The following is a 17,001-nucleotide window of genomic DNA, read 5'->3' as shown; positions in this document are numbered from 1 at the left end:
CTAATAAGGTTTGGGAGCTTGTAGAACCACCTGATGGTGTAAAAGCCGTCGGATGCAAGTGGATCTACAAAAGGAAAAGAGGGACAGACGGGAAGGTAGAAACCTTCAAAGTTAGGCTTGTTGCGAAAGGGTACACTCAGAAAGAGGGAATCGATTATGAGGAGACTTTTTCACCGGTAGTCATGCCTAAGTCTATCTGGATACTTTTGTCCATTGCTGTTTATATGGATTATGAGATTTGGCAAATGGATGTCAAGATAGCTTTCCTTAATGGAAGTCTTGAAGAGAACATTCATATGAAGCAACCAGAAGGGTTCATCGAAAAAGGCAAAGAGCATCTAGTGTGCAAGCTTAATCGGTCCATTTATGGACTAAAGAAAGCTTCAAGGTCTTGAAACATCCGGTTTAATGAAGTAATCCAGTCATATAGATTTATTCAGTGTCCAGATGAGTCTTGTGTATACAAGAAGTGTAACGGAAACATGGTGGTATTTCTTGTACTATACGTAGATGATATTTGTGGGTTATCCAGTCACATGAAGTAATCCAGTCACATGTGCTGAAACTAGATGCTGATAAGTTAGAATCTCGTGCAGAAGTACGCGTGTTTGTGGGTTATCCCAGAGGAACGAAAGGTGGTTTATTTTATAGTCCTAAAGACCAGATGGTCATTGTTAGCACCAATGCCCAGTTTTTAGAAGAAGACTATATAATGGATCACAAGCCCAGTAGCAAAGTTGTTTTAGAAGAACTTAGAGAGGACACGTCTACTTTAGTACCAACGGTACAAGATGAAGTACCACAAGAGACTGCAACACGTGTCACACATGATACACAACCACAGATGGTGCCTCGTCGTAGTGGGAGAGTTGTAAGGGAACCTGAGAGATTCATGTTTTTGGGAGAGTCTTCGGACTTGATCCCGGGTAAACATGAACCTGATCCCCGAACATATGACGAAGCACTCCAAGATATAGATGCAGCATCTTGGCAAAAGGCGATGAATTCTGAAATAGAGTCTATGTACTCTAATAAGGTTTGGGAGCTTGTAGAACCACCTGATGGTGTAAAAGACGTCGGATGCAAGTGGATCTACAAAAGGAAAAGAGGGACAGACGGGAAGGTAGAAACCTTCAAAGTTAGGCTTGTTGCGAAAGGGTACACTCAGAAAGAGGGAATCGATTATGAGGAGACTTTTTCACCGGTAGTCATGCTTAAGTCTATCTGGATACTTTTGTCCATTGCTGCTTATATGGATTATGAGATTTGGTAAATGGATGTCAAGGCAGCTTTCCTTAATGGAAGTCTTGAAGAGAACATTCATATGAAGCAACCAGAAAGGTTCATCGAAAAAGGCAAAGAGCATCTAGTGTGCAAGCTCAATCGGTCCATTTATGGACTAAAGAAAGCTTCAAGGTCTTGAAACATCTGGTTTAATGAAGTAATCCAGTCATATAGATTTATTCAGTGTCCGGATGAGTCTTGTGTATACAAGAAGTGTAACGGAAACATGGTGGTATTTCTTGTACTATACGTAAATGATATTTTGTTAATTGGCAACAATGTCAAGGTATTATCAGACGTAAGGGTATGGTTGTCCAAACAATTTGATATGAAGGACTTAGGAGATTGTGCACACATTCTTGGGATCAAAGTTATAAGGGATCGCAAGAAAAGAATATTGTGTCTGTCCCAAGCTTTATACATAGATACAATCCTTGCTCGTTTTAGCATGCAGAATTCCAAGAAAGGTTTCTTACCTTTTAGGCATGGAGTAGCTCTATCTAAAGAGATGTCTCCGAAGACATCAAAGGAGATAGAGGATATGAAAGCAGTTCCTTATGCTTTGGCTGTAGGAAGCCTTATGTATGCAATGTTATATATGAGACCTGATATTTGTTTTGCCGTGGGCATGGTCAGCAGATATCAGAGTAACCCTGGACAAGGACATTGGACTGCAGTAAAGCATATATTAAAGTACTTGAGAAGGACTAGAGATTATATGCTAGTTTACCAAGCAGACGATTTGCTCCCTGTGGGTTACACGGATTCAGATTTCCAATCAAATAGGGACAACAGTAAGTCTACATCAGACTATGTGTTTACTTTAGGAGGTGGAGCCATTATATGGAGGAGTGTTAAGCAGAAATGCGTTTCGGACTCAACCATGGAAGCTGAGTATGTAGCAGCCTCTGAGGCAGTTAAAGAAGCAGTATGACTCAGGAACTTTCTAATGGACTTAAATGTGATTCCTAGTTTGCCCAAAATCATCACAATTTATTGTGATAATAGCGGTGCAGTTGCAAACTCGAAGAAACCACGAGCCCATAAGGCAAGTAAACATATAGAGCGCAAGTACCACCTGATACGAGATATCGTGAAGCGAGGAGAAGTTGTCATCACCAAGATTGCATCAGCAGATAACCTGGCAGATCCTTTCACTAAGGCCCTTCCAGCAAAAGCTTTCGATCGGCATGTGGAGGGAATGAGAATTAGATGTATGGTAGAAGATATGGCAGCTTAGTCATTAGTATAAGTGGGAGATTGTTAGAGTGTATACTGTAAGCCTAAGCTTTTGTAAACATTTATTTTGAATAAAGAATCACATTTGGTCAAATTATCTACATTTGTTTGTAGTTGTTCAATTAATTTATATTGTAGATAACATAGTATTGTTGGTTGCAACTCGGAAAATCTAGAGGTTCCACTGTACAAAAATTTTGTACAAAGGTCTGAACCTTTTCCTAGCTACCATGTGTTCTTTTAAATTAAATTTTGGATCGCCTGCAGAACTTAACACGTTTGATCCAAAACTTAATCTATTCGTTCTTTTAGGTTTTGACTTGGGTCTCCTGCGGAACTTAACACGTTCGACCCAAATCACCTTAAGTTATTAATTCCATTAAATATTAATTTCCATAATCGGTTCCCAGTACTGACGTGGCGAGGCACATGGCCTTCTTGGATATGGGAGCAACCACCACCGACTAGACAAAACCTTTTATAGAAAGCTAATATTTAATTTCCTAAAATAACTTTAGGTTAACCAAAAAGAACAATCAAATCACAAGGAAAAGAAAAAAAAAAAAGAACACAACATCGAAAAACATATTCGAAATTCTAGAATCGTAAGCCTCTTGTATTTGGTATTATTTCCAAAAATAACTAGTATGATGCGGAAAGAAAAATTACTAGTTATACCTTTTAGAAATACCTCTTGATCTTCTACCGTATTCCTCTTCTAACCTCGGACGTTGTGTGGGCAACGATCTTCCGAGATGAGAAACCATCAACCACCTTCTTCTCCTCCTAGCTAGGTTCGGCCACAAAAAGCTTAACCAAGGATGAAGAACAAAACACCAACCAAGCTCCAAGAGATGCTAGCTTTCTCTCCTTCTTCTTCTTCTCCAAGTAGTATCCGGCCGCCACAAGAGCTCCAAGCCTTTGAGAGTTTCGGCCACCACCAAGAGGGAGAGAGGAAGAGGATGGCCGGCCACTCCAAGGAATAAAAGAGGGAGAGAAATAATAGAGGTTGTGTCTTGTGAAGGCACTCTCACCCCTTCTTTTATATTCCTTGGCCTAGGCAAATTAGGAAATTTAATTACAATAAAATTTTCTTAATTTCCTTGACATGATTTAATTGAGAAAAATAAAATAAAATTTCCCAATTTAATCTCTAATGGCCGGCCACATTAAAAGAGATAAATTAGACAAGTTTTAATCAACAATTAAAACTTTCTAATTTGTTTCCGGAAATTTTTAAAACTAAAATTTCTCTTTAAAAATCTCTTCATGGTTGATAAAAGGAAATTTCTATAATTTTAATTTTACAACATGTGAATAATTTTTAAAGAGAATATAAAATATCTCACCAATCTACAAATAAGGAAAAAGATCTAATCTCTTTCTTTAATCTTTTGTAGATCTTTTACAAGAGAGATATTTTAATTTTAATTCTCTTTAATAAATTATATCTCCCACATAATAAAAATTAAAATTAAAATCCCTTTTTAAATTAATATGGCCGGCCCCTCTAGCTTGGGTTCAAGCTAGGGCCAACCACCCTAATTTATACCTAGCTTGGTTCCCAAGCTAGCTTGGCTGGCCCCCTATTGGTGGGTATAGAAGGTGGGTATAGGTGGGTATAGTACTCTATAAATAAGAGGCTACGATAGGGACCGAGAGGAAGAATTGGTTTTGGTCTCCCGATAAAATTAAGCATCCCGTGTTCGCCCTGAACACACAACTTAATTTTATCAATAATAATTCATTCCACTAGAGAACTATTATTGAACTACCGCACCAATCCCAAATTACATTTTTGGGCTCCTTCTTATTATGAGTGTGTTAGTCTCCCTGTGTTTAAGATATCGAATGTCCACTAATTAAGTGAGTTACTGACAACTCATTTAATTAATATCTTAGTCCAAGAGTAGTACCACTCAACCTTATCATCATGTCGAACTAAGTCCACCTGCAGGGTTTAACATGACAATCCTTATAAGCTCCTCTTGAGGACATTATCAACCTAGTATCTCTAGGACACAGTTTCCTTCTATAATCAACAATACACACTATAAGTGATATCATTTCCCAACTTATCAGGCTTATTGATTCATCGAACTAAATCTCACCCATTGATAAATTAAAGAAATAAATATCAAATATATGTGCTTGTTATTATATTAGGATTAAGAGCACACACTTCCATAATAATCGAGGTCTTTGTTTCTTTATAAAGTCAGTATAAAAGAAACGACCTCAAATGATCCTACTCAATACACTCTAAGTGTACTAGTGTAATTATATAGTCAAGATAAACTAATTCCTAATTACACTACGACCTTCCAATGGTTTGTTCCTTTCCATTTTGGTCGTGAGCTACTATTTATAATTTATAAGGTACTGATAACATCATCTTCTATATGTGACACCACATACTATGTTATCTACAATATAAATTAATTGAACAACTACAAACAAATGTAAATAAATTGACCAAATGTGATTCTTTATTTAACATAAATTTTTACAAAAGCTTAGGCTTTCAGTATACACTCCAACAATCTCCCACTTATACTAATGACTAAGCTGCCATATCTTCTACCATACATCTGATTCCCATTCCCTCCACATGCCGATCAAAAGCTTTCGCCGGAAGGGCCTTAGTGAAAGGATCTGCCAGGTTATCCGCTGATACAATCTTGGCGATGACAACTTCTCCTCGCTTCACGATATCTCGTATCAGGTGGTACTTGCGCTCTATATGTTTACTTGCCTTATGAGCTCGTGGTTCCTTCGAGTTTGCAACTGCACTGCTATTATCACAATAAATTGTGATAATTTTGGGCAAACCAGGAATCACATCTAAGTCCATTAGAAAGTTCCTGAGCCATACTGCTTCTTTAGCTACCTCAGAGGATGCTACATACTCAGCTTCCATGGTTGAGTCCGATACGCATTTCTGCTTAACACTCCTCCATGAAATGGCTCCACCTCCTAAAGTAAACACATAGCCTGATGTAGACTTACTATTGTCCCTATCTGATTGGAAATTTGAATCCGTGTAACCCACAGAGAGCAAATCGTCTGCTTGGTAAATTAGCATATAATCTCTAGTCCTTCTCAGGTACTTTAATATATGCTTTATCGCAGTCCAATGTCCTTGTCCAGGGTTACTCTGATATCTGCTGACCATGCCCACGGCAAAACAAATATCAGGTCTCGTACATAGCATTGCATACATAAGACTTCCTACAGCCGAAGCATAAGGAACTACTTTCATGTCTTCTATCTCCTTTGATGTCTTCGGAGACATCTCTTTAGATAGAGCTATTCCATGTCTAAAAGGTGTTGGTGCGGCAAGCATCCGACGATCGAACTCGTGTTTTGATAACGGCAAAGAATTCAAAGTTAAGATGTTTTGTAGTCTAACAAGTCTACTTGAGGATTTCAGGAAAGTCCTAGCTGCGGTTAGGCAAAGGGAAAACCCTAGGGGGCGGTAACCCTAGGTCATAGGGGGTGGTAACCCTATGCGGAAAGTCTTGGCAGGTCGATGGCTTCAGGCAAAAGTCCTAGGGGGTGGTAACCCTAGGTGGAAAGTCCTGGTGTCGCGAACCAGGTGAAAAACTGGACTAGTAGAGCGGATGTCCAGCAGAAAGTCCGGAAGCATCGAGTCTGAGAAAAGTCCAGTCGATCCGGAGGATCGACTAGCAACAGGTAAATCTCGATCCCCGTAGAGGGAACAGTAGGCGTCGGGTCGACCTAGGGTTTCCGGATGGAAATCCGAAGTCAGACTCGGACAGTCCGGAGACTGTCTATACTTCATTTATCATGTTTATTGTGCTAACTTTGTGCTGCAGGATAGTGTTTGGGACTAACGTATCTTGCAGGTGCAAAGGAGTAACCTAAAGCCTCGGATGAACAGTGTCCGAGGCGCCTCCATGGAGCTTGGAGGCGCCTCGGGTGCACAAGCTGAGCTGGCTACGAAGCATCATTGGAGGCGCCTTGAAGAAGGCAGAAGGCGCCTTGGAAGGCGCCTTGGGTAAGGTTTAAGGCGCCTTCAAGGTGATAAGTGCAGAATGGTCAGCGCTCATCTGCACGATGGACTCGGAGCTATGGAGGCACCTTCGGAGGCTCTCAAGGCGCCTTGGATGCCCTTTATAAGGAGTCTTCGAGCAGCAGTGAAAAGTAACAACTTACAAGCTTTCCTTCTGCTGTGTGCTGCTCAAGAAACGACTCTGAAGTGCTGTTGCAGTCACCGACGACCCGAAGCTTCAGTTATTATTTTATTGTCGGTATTATTTCAATTCCAGTTGTACTAATTTCCTTGTACTTATTCACGATATTTTAGTTGTTGCTCACGGAAAGCGATCAAGGATCGCGGGCCTTCGAGTAGGAGTCGATCTAGGCTCCGAACGAAGTAAACGACTGTGTCTCTATGTTTGTGTTTATTTACATTTCCGCTGCATATTTTACTCCGATAGTTTTACGAATCGAACGAAATAGCCACGAGCACTATTCACCCCCCCCTCTAGCGCGTCTCGATCCAACAATTGGTATCAGAGCGGGGTCGTCTTGAATCAGTGCAACCACTATTCGAGATAATTTTTTTTTCGTGGTTTTGTTCGGAGTCGATTAGAATTTAGCCTCATAGTTATATTCTAATTTCTTTTCACGAATCGATTTTCTGCTCAAAGTTGGACAATACCACTTGAGCCTGTTATTTTTTTTTCCTTCCTCCCGCACTACTAATCCAAGACTTAGTCTTGGAATAGATCTTGTTGTTTCTGTTTTCGTAGATCTAAATGGCCCAACAAGAAGGATATAGCACCGTTCGTCCCCCACTATTTTCCGGAGAGGACTTCGGATATTGGAAGGGGCGAATGGAGATATATCTGAAGATCCAGTTTGACACCTGGATGATCGTCAAAACAGGACTGGAACTACCAACTGGTACCGACGGTAAGCCTACATCCTGTGAAAACTGGGAGCCAGCATTTATCAAAAAGGTGGAAGCCGACGCCAAAGCCACCTGCACCATCCAATGCGGTCTTACCAAAGAAGAGCTCAACAGAGTCGGTCCATTCTCCTCCGTAAAGGAACTATGGGAGAAACTGATCGAACTTCACGAAGGAACCTCTGAAACTAAGGTAAGTAAGCGTGATTTGTTACTTAATAAACTATATAATTTGAAAATGCAGGAAGGCGAGACGGCAAGTTCTTTACACGCTCGAATTCCCTTCATGGAATCGGGCAGAAAGTAGAAAACAGAGATATAATAAGGTATGCCCTTAACTCATTTCCTAGGAGTACATTGTGGACATCAATGGTGGATGCCTACAAAGTCTCTAAGGATTTGTCGTCCTTAAAATTAGACGAGTTATTTAGTGAATTTGAACTCCATGAACAAACTAATGCACAGCCATCCGAGAAAGGTATTACTTTGATTACAGGAATGAGTCGAACACGGGAATCAAGAGGACGGTGAAAAGTTGAATCAGAATCAGAAGACGAACCCAATTTAGAAGATTCAGAAGATGAACTGGCCAGCGAGTTTGTGAATCTTGTAAAGAAACTCTACAAGAAGAAGAAGGGCTTCAACAAGAAAGATCTGAAGAAGGCAGTTCAATCTAAGGAGGCCCAATCAAAGGTAAAATTCGAAGTCACATGTTTCGGGTGCAACCAGAAGGGCCATATCAAGGCAAACTGCCCCAACCAAAAGGAAGCCAAGAAGCAAAGAAGAAAGAAAGTCCTAAAGGCAACCTGGGACGAATCTTCTTCAGAGGACGAAGACGACGAACTCAACCAAACGAGTTTACTCGCATTGATGGCCCGGGACCAGATCATCGAATCCGAGAGCGAGTCAGAAGCCGACTCCGAGCAAAGCCACGGATCCGCATCCGTTTCCGAAAGGCCAGACTCCGCTGTGAGTATTCCTAGACTTAATAATTTAGTCAATTATTTACTTCGCAAATTAGCCAAGTCAAATTTGAAAATTAAGTCACTTTTAAAAGAAGTAACCATTCTTAAAGAAGTAACTAACTCAAAATCTTTACCTGATCAAGTTCAAATTGAAGATTCAACTCAAGTACAACAACTTGAGAAAGAAAATTCAAATCTGAAAAATCAGTTAAAAGATTTAAAAATTACTTTAGAAAAGTTCTCTCTGGGCTCCAAGAATTTGGATCTAATTCTTGGGACACAAAGAGCCGTCTACAACAAAACTGGACTGGGATATAAAAGTAAAAAGAAATATAGATCTTATTTATCATTAATAAAACAAAATAGCAAATCAGTCCAAGCATGGGTCCCCAAGTCCAAATTGTTCAATCAAGTTGGACTTGGCCAATACTAGGTTCCGAAGGATCAAATATACTACCTCGACAGACCGTATCGAGGCCGTGATCCAGGGAAAACTAATATGAAAATGATATTAAAAATCTAAATTCAAAATTCGAAATTAAAAATTCAAAATTAAATTACAAATTACAAAATCTAAATTCTAAATTCAAAATTAAATTACAAATTCAAAACTTAAATTACAAAATCTAAATTCTAAATTCAAAATTAAATTAAAAATTCAAACTTAAATTACAAAATCTAAATTCTAAATTCGAATTTAAATTAAAAATTCAAAATTAAATTGCAAAATCTAAATTCAAAATTTAAAATTAAATTAAAAATTCAAAATTAAATTGAAAATAGATGGAGGATCCAAACTAGCTGGCACCTCTAACTGAACTACACGACAGGGTAACTGAACCTAATTTACCCGGAATGGGTAAAACAAGAATAGATTACCCGGCAGGGTAATTAAGGTCAGATTAAAACGGGATAAGTTTAACTTGAACCACAGTACTGGTAAAATTTTTGGATGATAGTACGTTAGGGAAGCTTGGGCATCGCATGTCTAGGAAGATATGGCTTCGACCTGGTGCATTTGGCCAAGTGGAACTGACCAAAGCTACCCTTAAATGGATCCTAACTAGTTAGACCAAGGATTAGTATTAAGTTCAATGGGTAGGACTATTTGGAAGACCTCAAAGGCATGGTTACTTTAATGAGCTCCTTGTGACTCACCATAGCCCAGAAGTCTATCCAAAGAATGCCTACCTGTTGAACCCAAAACTAAACCTGAATCTAACACAAAGTTAAACCTTACCCTAAAAATTTAACCATAATTCATCTCACATCAATTATAGGATTCCCTGATTGAAAATTTAGATTGGGTGAGATGACTAAGTAATTAAAATCAAATTGATAATTTCAAAATTATTTTAAAAAAAACTTAAATTTCAAAATTATTTTTAAAAAAACTTCAATTTCAAAATTATTTTTAAAAAAAAACTTAAATTTCAAAATTATTTTAAAAAAAAAACTTCAATTTCAAAATTATTTTAAAAAACTTAAATTTCAAAATTATTTTCAAAAACTTAAATTTCAAAATTATTTTGAAAAAAAAAAACTTCAATTTCAAAATTATTTTAAAAACTTAAATTTCAAAATTATTTTAAAAAACTTCAATTTCAAAATTATTTTAAAAACTTAAATTTCAAAATTATTTTAAAAAAAAACTTAAATTTCAAAATTATTTTAAAAACTTAAATTTCAAAATTATTTTAAACACTTCAATTTCAAAATTATTTTAAAAACTTAAATTTCAAAATTATTTTAAAAACTTAAATTTCAAAATTATTTTCAAAAACTTAAATTTCAAAATTATTTTAAAAACTTAAATTTCAAAATTATTTTCAAAAACTTAAATTTCAAAATTATTTTAAAAAAATAATAATAATAATAAAATAAAAACAAAAAAAGAGGGGACACGTAGCCTCCGAAGACGCCTCCATCTAAGAGGAGGCGCCCTCAAGCAGCAGCGGGAAATTTCCCGCCACCCACTTAAGGCGCCTTAAGAAGCCCTTAAGGCGCCTTAAGAAGCCCTTAAGGCGCCTTAAGAAGCCCTTAAGGCGCCTCCGAAGGCGCCCTAAAGGGATCTTAAGGCGCCTTAAAACCTCCTTTTTGTCACGAACAGAAACATTTTCGTCTCTGTTCGTGTCTTGCCGCAAGCCGCCATTTCTGCGATTCCTCCCAACCAAGGCGCCTTCTACCCATTTTCTTCCCTTTCATTCCTAGCTATGCCTCCTAGGTACAATCTAAACTCTCTTAAAGTATTTTTTTCTTACATTCTTTGCTAGTTTTGCAATTTTTTCGTGTATAATGTCAAAAATAGGAAACGTCGTATTGTGGATACCACACCAGCAAGGGCCCCTTCCACGGACCCGAGATTCCCCTCGGAACAGCATAGAATAGATTTCTCTAGGTTTACTTTTGAGTCAATCAAACCTAGATATATTGGTAGAGAGTTTTTATCCCAATATTGTCAACCTACTATCCAAATGATAACCCACTATCAGTTAGATAAACTGTTGATTGCACCACTACTGTCAACCAAGACCTATGTGCCCAGTTCTATCACAACCTTGAAAAGGTTGATGATCGAACTTATACCACCAGAGTAGGAGGTACTGACATTCAGTTCACTCCATCACTACTTCGCACCAGCCTAGAGATTAGGGAGTCTGAGTGTACATTTTTATGTTATCCGAGTAGGCCCCTACCCTTTGGTGCCCCCTATTCCCACGTTACATTAGACGACATTTACATGCATTTCTATGGGGAGGAGAGACCCTTAGGCCTGACTGAGTTCAGATCCACCCTACTTCGAGTTCAGGATTATACTATGTACAGAATCCTGACAGCTTGTATTCTACCCTTATCATCTCGAGATGTATCGACGATGCGACCGTCTCACTCGTTCTTCTTGTTTGCCCTCACCCAGCGCCTGGACATAGACATAGCCCTCCATATGTTTCATAACATTATCCTTGCATCTAGCACAGTTACATCTGGAGTAGTTCATATGCCTTATTGTCATATCCTGACCCAGATATTCTCCAGCTCTAGGATAGACATTACTAGAGGGGTTCTTATCCCACTTACCCTTTATGATGAGGTCGGTCAGCGTAGCCTTATATTAGCAGGGGCAGAGGTCACTGCCGAGGGGATTCTGGCATGGAAGGGCCGACCACCACCAGCTGCTGCCCCTGGTGCTACAGAGGCCGAGGGCGCACCTGATGCAGATGAGGAGTGGCCAGATTTTCTGGCAGAGGACTTCTTCGCAGATCCTTCCACCTCTGCCGGACCCTCCTCTTCAGCCGGGTCGTCATCTTCAGCATCACTCTCTGTCGAGGATAGACTCACTCGACTTGAGATCCAGTCCACACAGACGCGATGAGCTGTGTTAGACAGTCATCGTTTTCTTCGGACTATGCGATCTGAGATAGCTGCTGGATTCGCATCTCTTCGAGGTGAGCTTCGGCGTCAGGGACAGCCTCAGCCGTCACCTGAGCAGCACCTAGCCGATCCTCTAGCCGACAATCCACCTGCTTGATTCTATCTTTTCACTTGCCTTGACATATTATTGACATATGTGATCTTTCTCTTACTCAACTTTTGATGTATATCTTGGATGTTTTAAATTGATTAGACATGTTATTACTTAGTTTTATGTGTTATATCTTCTGAGCATAGGTTTTATTGTTTTTTAAATTCTAGAAAAACCAGGTTTCAAAACTCCAATTTTTCCTAGATTTTAAAAATTCTGGAATTAACATAGGATTTCCCCCTAGATATCATGTTCCCCTAGAATTAAGCCAGAGCATCTCACAAACACCTAGGTTTACCTTGATTGTGTTTGAAAAATATAGAACGATGTGAGATGCATAGGGTATAGCCTGGACTCAAGAATGCTTATATCTGTGCATCAATATGAGTTTGGGCATTAAATATGCAATAAACATTAATCAAGTTAAGTTCTCCAGCTCTAGTCAAGTCTATCTGGACCAAAATAACTTAACTTAACTAACCTAGTGAAAGCTATTGTCCTATAAACAATCAGCATGTAGCTAAAAGTTAGACAGTTGGTAAAGGATACTCAATTTTTTTTTAGTTAAGAATGTTTTGTTCTTTATGGCTCTGATACCTAATATATCAACATGACTTGTGCTTGGACTTAAGGACCAACTGAACTTAAATGAATAATCTTGTCCTAAAACCTTAAAACTATTATTCCAATTGACCTTAACTTTCAAACTCTGTTGAACATTGCTAACCTTAATAAAATCATGTACAACTCATTAAAACACCTATTATTGCCCATTTTTTGAGTTATGGCAAAGGGGGAGAGTAGCAAAAATGTAAACATAAAATTCAAGTTAAAAACTAAGGGGGAGCCAAAGTTAAGGGGGAGCATATAGGGCAAATTTGCTTTAGTTACCTTGTTCATCTATACTTAGCAGATTTGCCTGTGTTAAAAATGTCTATCTATTCGTTTGTTTACTTAACTTTGAATTTGAGTTGCCATAATCAAAAAGGGGGAGATTATTGGTGCGGGAAGCATCCGACGATCGAACTCGTGTTTTGATAACGGCAAAGAATTCAAAGTTAAGATGTTTTGTAGTCTAACAAGTCTACTTAAGGATTTCAGGAAAGTCCTAGCTGCGGTTAGGCAAAGGGAAAACCCTAGGGGGCGGTAACCCTAGGTCATAGGGGGTGGTAACCCTATGCGGAAAGTCTTGGCAGGTCGATGGCTTCAGGCAAAAGTCCTAGGGGGTGGTAACCCTAGGTGGAAAGTCCTGGTGTCGCGAACCAGGTGAAAAACTGGACTAGCCGGGAAGCGGATGTCCAGCAGAAAGTCTGGAAGCATCGAGTGCTGAGCAAAAGTCCAGTCGATCTGGAGGATCGACTGGCAACAGGTAAATCTCCTGAGTGGAGTAGGTGAGGACGCGTTCCCCGTAGAGGGAACAGTAGGCGTCGGGTCGACCTAGGGTTTCTGGATGGAAATCCGAAGTCAGACTCGGACAATCCGGAGACTGTCTATACTTTATTTATCATGTTTATTGTGCTAACTTTGTGCTGCAGGATAGTGTTTGGGACTAACGTATCTTGCAGGTGCAAAGGAGCAACCTAAAGCCTCGGATGAACAGTGTCCGAGGCGCCTCCATGGAGCTTGGAGGTGCCTTGAAGAAGGCAGAAGGCGCCTTGGAAGGCGCCTTGGGTAAGGTTTAAGGCGCCTTCAAGGTGATAAGTGCAGAATGGTCAGCGCTCATCTGCACGATGGACTCGGAGCTATGGAGGCGCCTTCGGAGGCTCTCAAGGCGCCTTAGATGCCCTTTATAAGGAGTCTTCGAGCAGCAGTGAAAAGTAACAACTTACAAGCTTTCCTTCTGCTGTGTGCTGCTCAAGAAACGACTCTGAAGTGCTGTTGCAGTCACCGACGACCCGAAGCTTCAGTTATTATTTTGTTGTCGGTATTATTTCAATTCCATGTAACACCCCAAATTTCATGATTTAGAGTTCTGAAAGACCTTATTAAAATCTAGAAATATTTTAAAAAAATTCTAGAGATTTTTAGGAATTTATAGAGTATTTTTATGTAATTTTTGGAGTTCGTTTGGTATTTTTACCAAGAGGAAGAAGTTTAAAAAAAAAGAGAGAAGAAATAAAAGTGTTAAAGCTGGGTTTTGAACCCAAGACCTCGGACCCGAACCAGATGTTAACCGGACTCAGCCAACCAGCTGGTCTACGAGAGTTTTGTTAATAAAGTATGGAATAAAATCTATATAAGCAGTTTTTTGGGAACAAAAATACCAAAATAAAAGGGAGCCGAGCAGAGTTCGAACACGCGACCTTTAACTCGCGCCAAACCGCTGCTGACCAAGTATTCCAGCCGTCGGTTCTGTTTAGAAAAGGTAGGAAAATTATTTAACCAGTTAACAGAATATGGAGATTATAAAGAGGGATAAGTTGAGGTGGTAAATTCCCAAACCGAAAACCCTTTCCCCTCTCCTTTCCTCTCCCGATCGCGAGCGACGGCGACTCCCTCTCGGGCGAAGACGCAGCAGGGGACCTAGGGCTTGGTCTCCGGCGCCGGCGAAGGGTTGTTTCCGACCGATCTTCACCCGTGTGTGGCCACTCCGACGAGGGGAGCTTGGAAACACAAAGAGGTTGCCGAGAATTGAAGCTCCTCCGAAGCCCTAGTTGCCTCCTTTCGGCTGTGAGTCCAAGAACACGAAGGTAAGTTGCTTACTCACCTGCAGTAGAGTAGCTTGGATTTTCCATTGGTTTCTCCTTCTTGAATTTGAAGCATGTTGAAAAGATTTTGGTTTTGTGTGCTGCCGTGAGTCTCCCGAATTGGATTTGGAGTTTCCTTGTTTCTCTTGATTTTGTTGAAGCATGCTGTAAAGTTGTTGCTTGTTGGTGAATAAGATTATACTTGATCTTCCTTTGGGGATTCACTGATACGAGATGAAGATTCATTGAGGTGCTCTTGGAAACACCAGATTTCTGGATTTCACTGTTTGATCAATACATTATGCTGTTGAAGGAGCTCGATTTCCACTAGAATGTTCTTGATGTGAATATTGCAAGATTCAGTTGACTGTGAACAGGTTTTGATTCAATTTCTACCGTGTCCTTGATCTTGTGAGTGGTTTGCAAGAAACCCGTTCGTTAATATGCTTGGTTGAATTACAGATTGGACCGAAAGTAGGTGTTCTAAGTCTTGATCACAAATGATTTTGTCTCTATGAGTTTTTGTGGACTAATTTTCCTATCTGGTAATGATGCTAGATAGTGAAGCATAGAATAAGGAGGTTAGAGAATAATTGAGAATAGCTTTTCCTTGTGAATTCATTTGGATTTCTGAACAGTACATGTTTCCATAAGGAATTAGTGTAGAGTTCTGATATAGCAATGGGTTTAGTATATTATCTTCTTGAGATAATACAATTCAGTTTCTTGAGATTATATAGCAATGGGTGATTATTGAGATATTATCCTTTTTTCCTTAGAGCAATGGGTTGAGTATACAATCCAGCTGTTCTTTTATAGGACTTCATTTTATTATAGTGATATGAAGTAGTCATACCTAGTAATAATTCTTGATTTATATCAGTACTTTGGGATTGGTTATTTTGCAGAATCATGTTAAGCTTATGGTATGCAGAACTTAGTAGTATAGTGCAGAATTTTAGTTCCCTTTAAGCATCTAGTTCTTTTGCAGTCTAGATAATTTGCTTATGTTGAATCTGAGCATGAGGTTTAGATAATTTGCTTATGTTAAATCTGAGTATGAGGTTTAGATAATTTGCTTATGTAAAATCTGAGATTGAGGTTTAGATATGCTACTTTTATTTAAGTATATGGATTTGAGATCCCTTATTCTAGCATGAGGTTTAGATATATTTTCTAGTTGTACTCATTCTAGGATACAGATGTGAGTTCTTTACTCTAGCAGGTGGTTTATTTATGCTTCTTTGCTACCATCCATTTAAGCATACAGATTTGAGTTACCTTGTTACCTCAATATGCAGAACTTCAATCTTAGAGCAGATTTGATAAGTATGATATGCAGATCTTTTTATAAGTATTGCATAGCAGAATTTATTTAGCATAGTAGGCAAATTTTTTGTTTAAGCATTTCAAAGTTAGAATTTGCTTAAACATGTCAGTTTCTTTTTAAAGAAGCATTCTTTTAGGAGTATTAACAAGTATAAGAAAGATAAAGAAAAGAAAGAAAAGGCCAAGGCCTTAAGTAGATCCCAAAGTCAAGACTTTAGGGATTTTGGCACACAAGGTGCTAAAGAAAATGCCGAGGCATTATATAGAAGTATTAAAAGATAACAAGTATTTTACTTTTATCAGTGGCACCTTGGACTCTCTGTCCTTGGGCTGGGCTCCCATAGTCGTCCCTAGGTTTAGATAACCTAGTAGTAACGGCTCGGCCGACGGTCGACGGTCGACGACCATAGGGTCGCCAAATGGGCCGCCGAATGGGTCGGGTCGTTACAAAAGTAAAAGTACAATTACCGGGCCCAAGAAGAAGATGATTATTATTTTGAAGTATTATAAGTATAAGTTTTTGAATAAGTAAAACGAGTTTTTATATAAACATAAAGTATTAAAGAATAAGTTAGAACAAATGAATCAAGTTTCACTTTGTTTTAGAATCAGCAAGTTTAGTTCCCTTTTATGCTAGCATGTTATTTAGATTAGCTTACTGTTCTTTGCTATTAGAAGAGCATGAGTAGTTTTACATGTTTAGCTTTACATGTTAGCATTCAGTTTTAGCATGTTTTTATTTCAGTATATTCACATGCATATCGAGTTTTTGTGAGTTAGATAGCGCTTACTAAGCATTTTGCTTATAGACTACACTTCCTCTTACTGCAGATACAGGAAAGGAAAAGATATAGAAAGGAAGGCGACAAGGAGGTGTTCGAAGGATGTGTGATGCCAGGACTATGGAAGCCTTGGGACTAGGAAAGAAGTTTTAATTTTAGTTGCCGCATTTTAGTAATTAATAAACATTTGAGTTATATTTTAAGTTCATGTCATTTGAGATTTTCCTGTTTAGATTGCATGTAGGATGAGTTTAGT

The sequence above is a fragment of the Zingiber officinale genome, chromosome 7A, assembly GCF_018446385.1.
Source record: "Zingiber officinale cultivar Zhangliang chromosome 7A, Zo_v1.1, whole genome shotgun sequence".
NCBI lineage: Eukaryota > Viridiplantae > Streptophyta > Magnoliopsida > Zingiberales > Zingiberaceae > Zingiber > Zingiber officinale.
Note: the sequence above shows the minus strand (reverse complement) of the source record.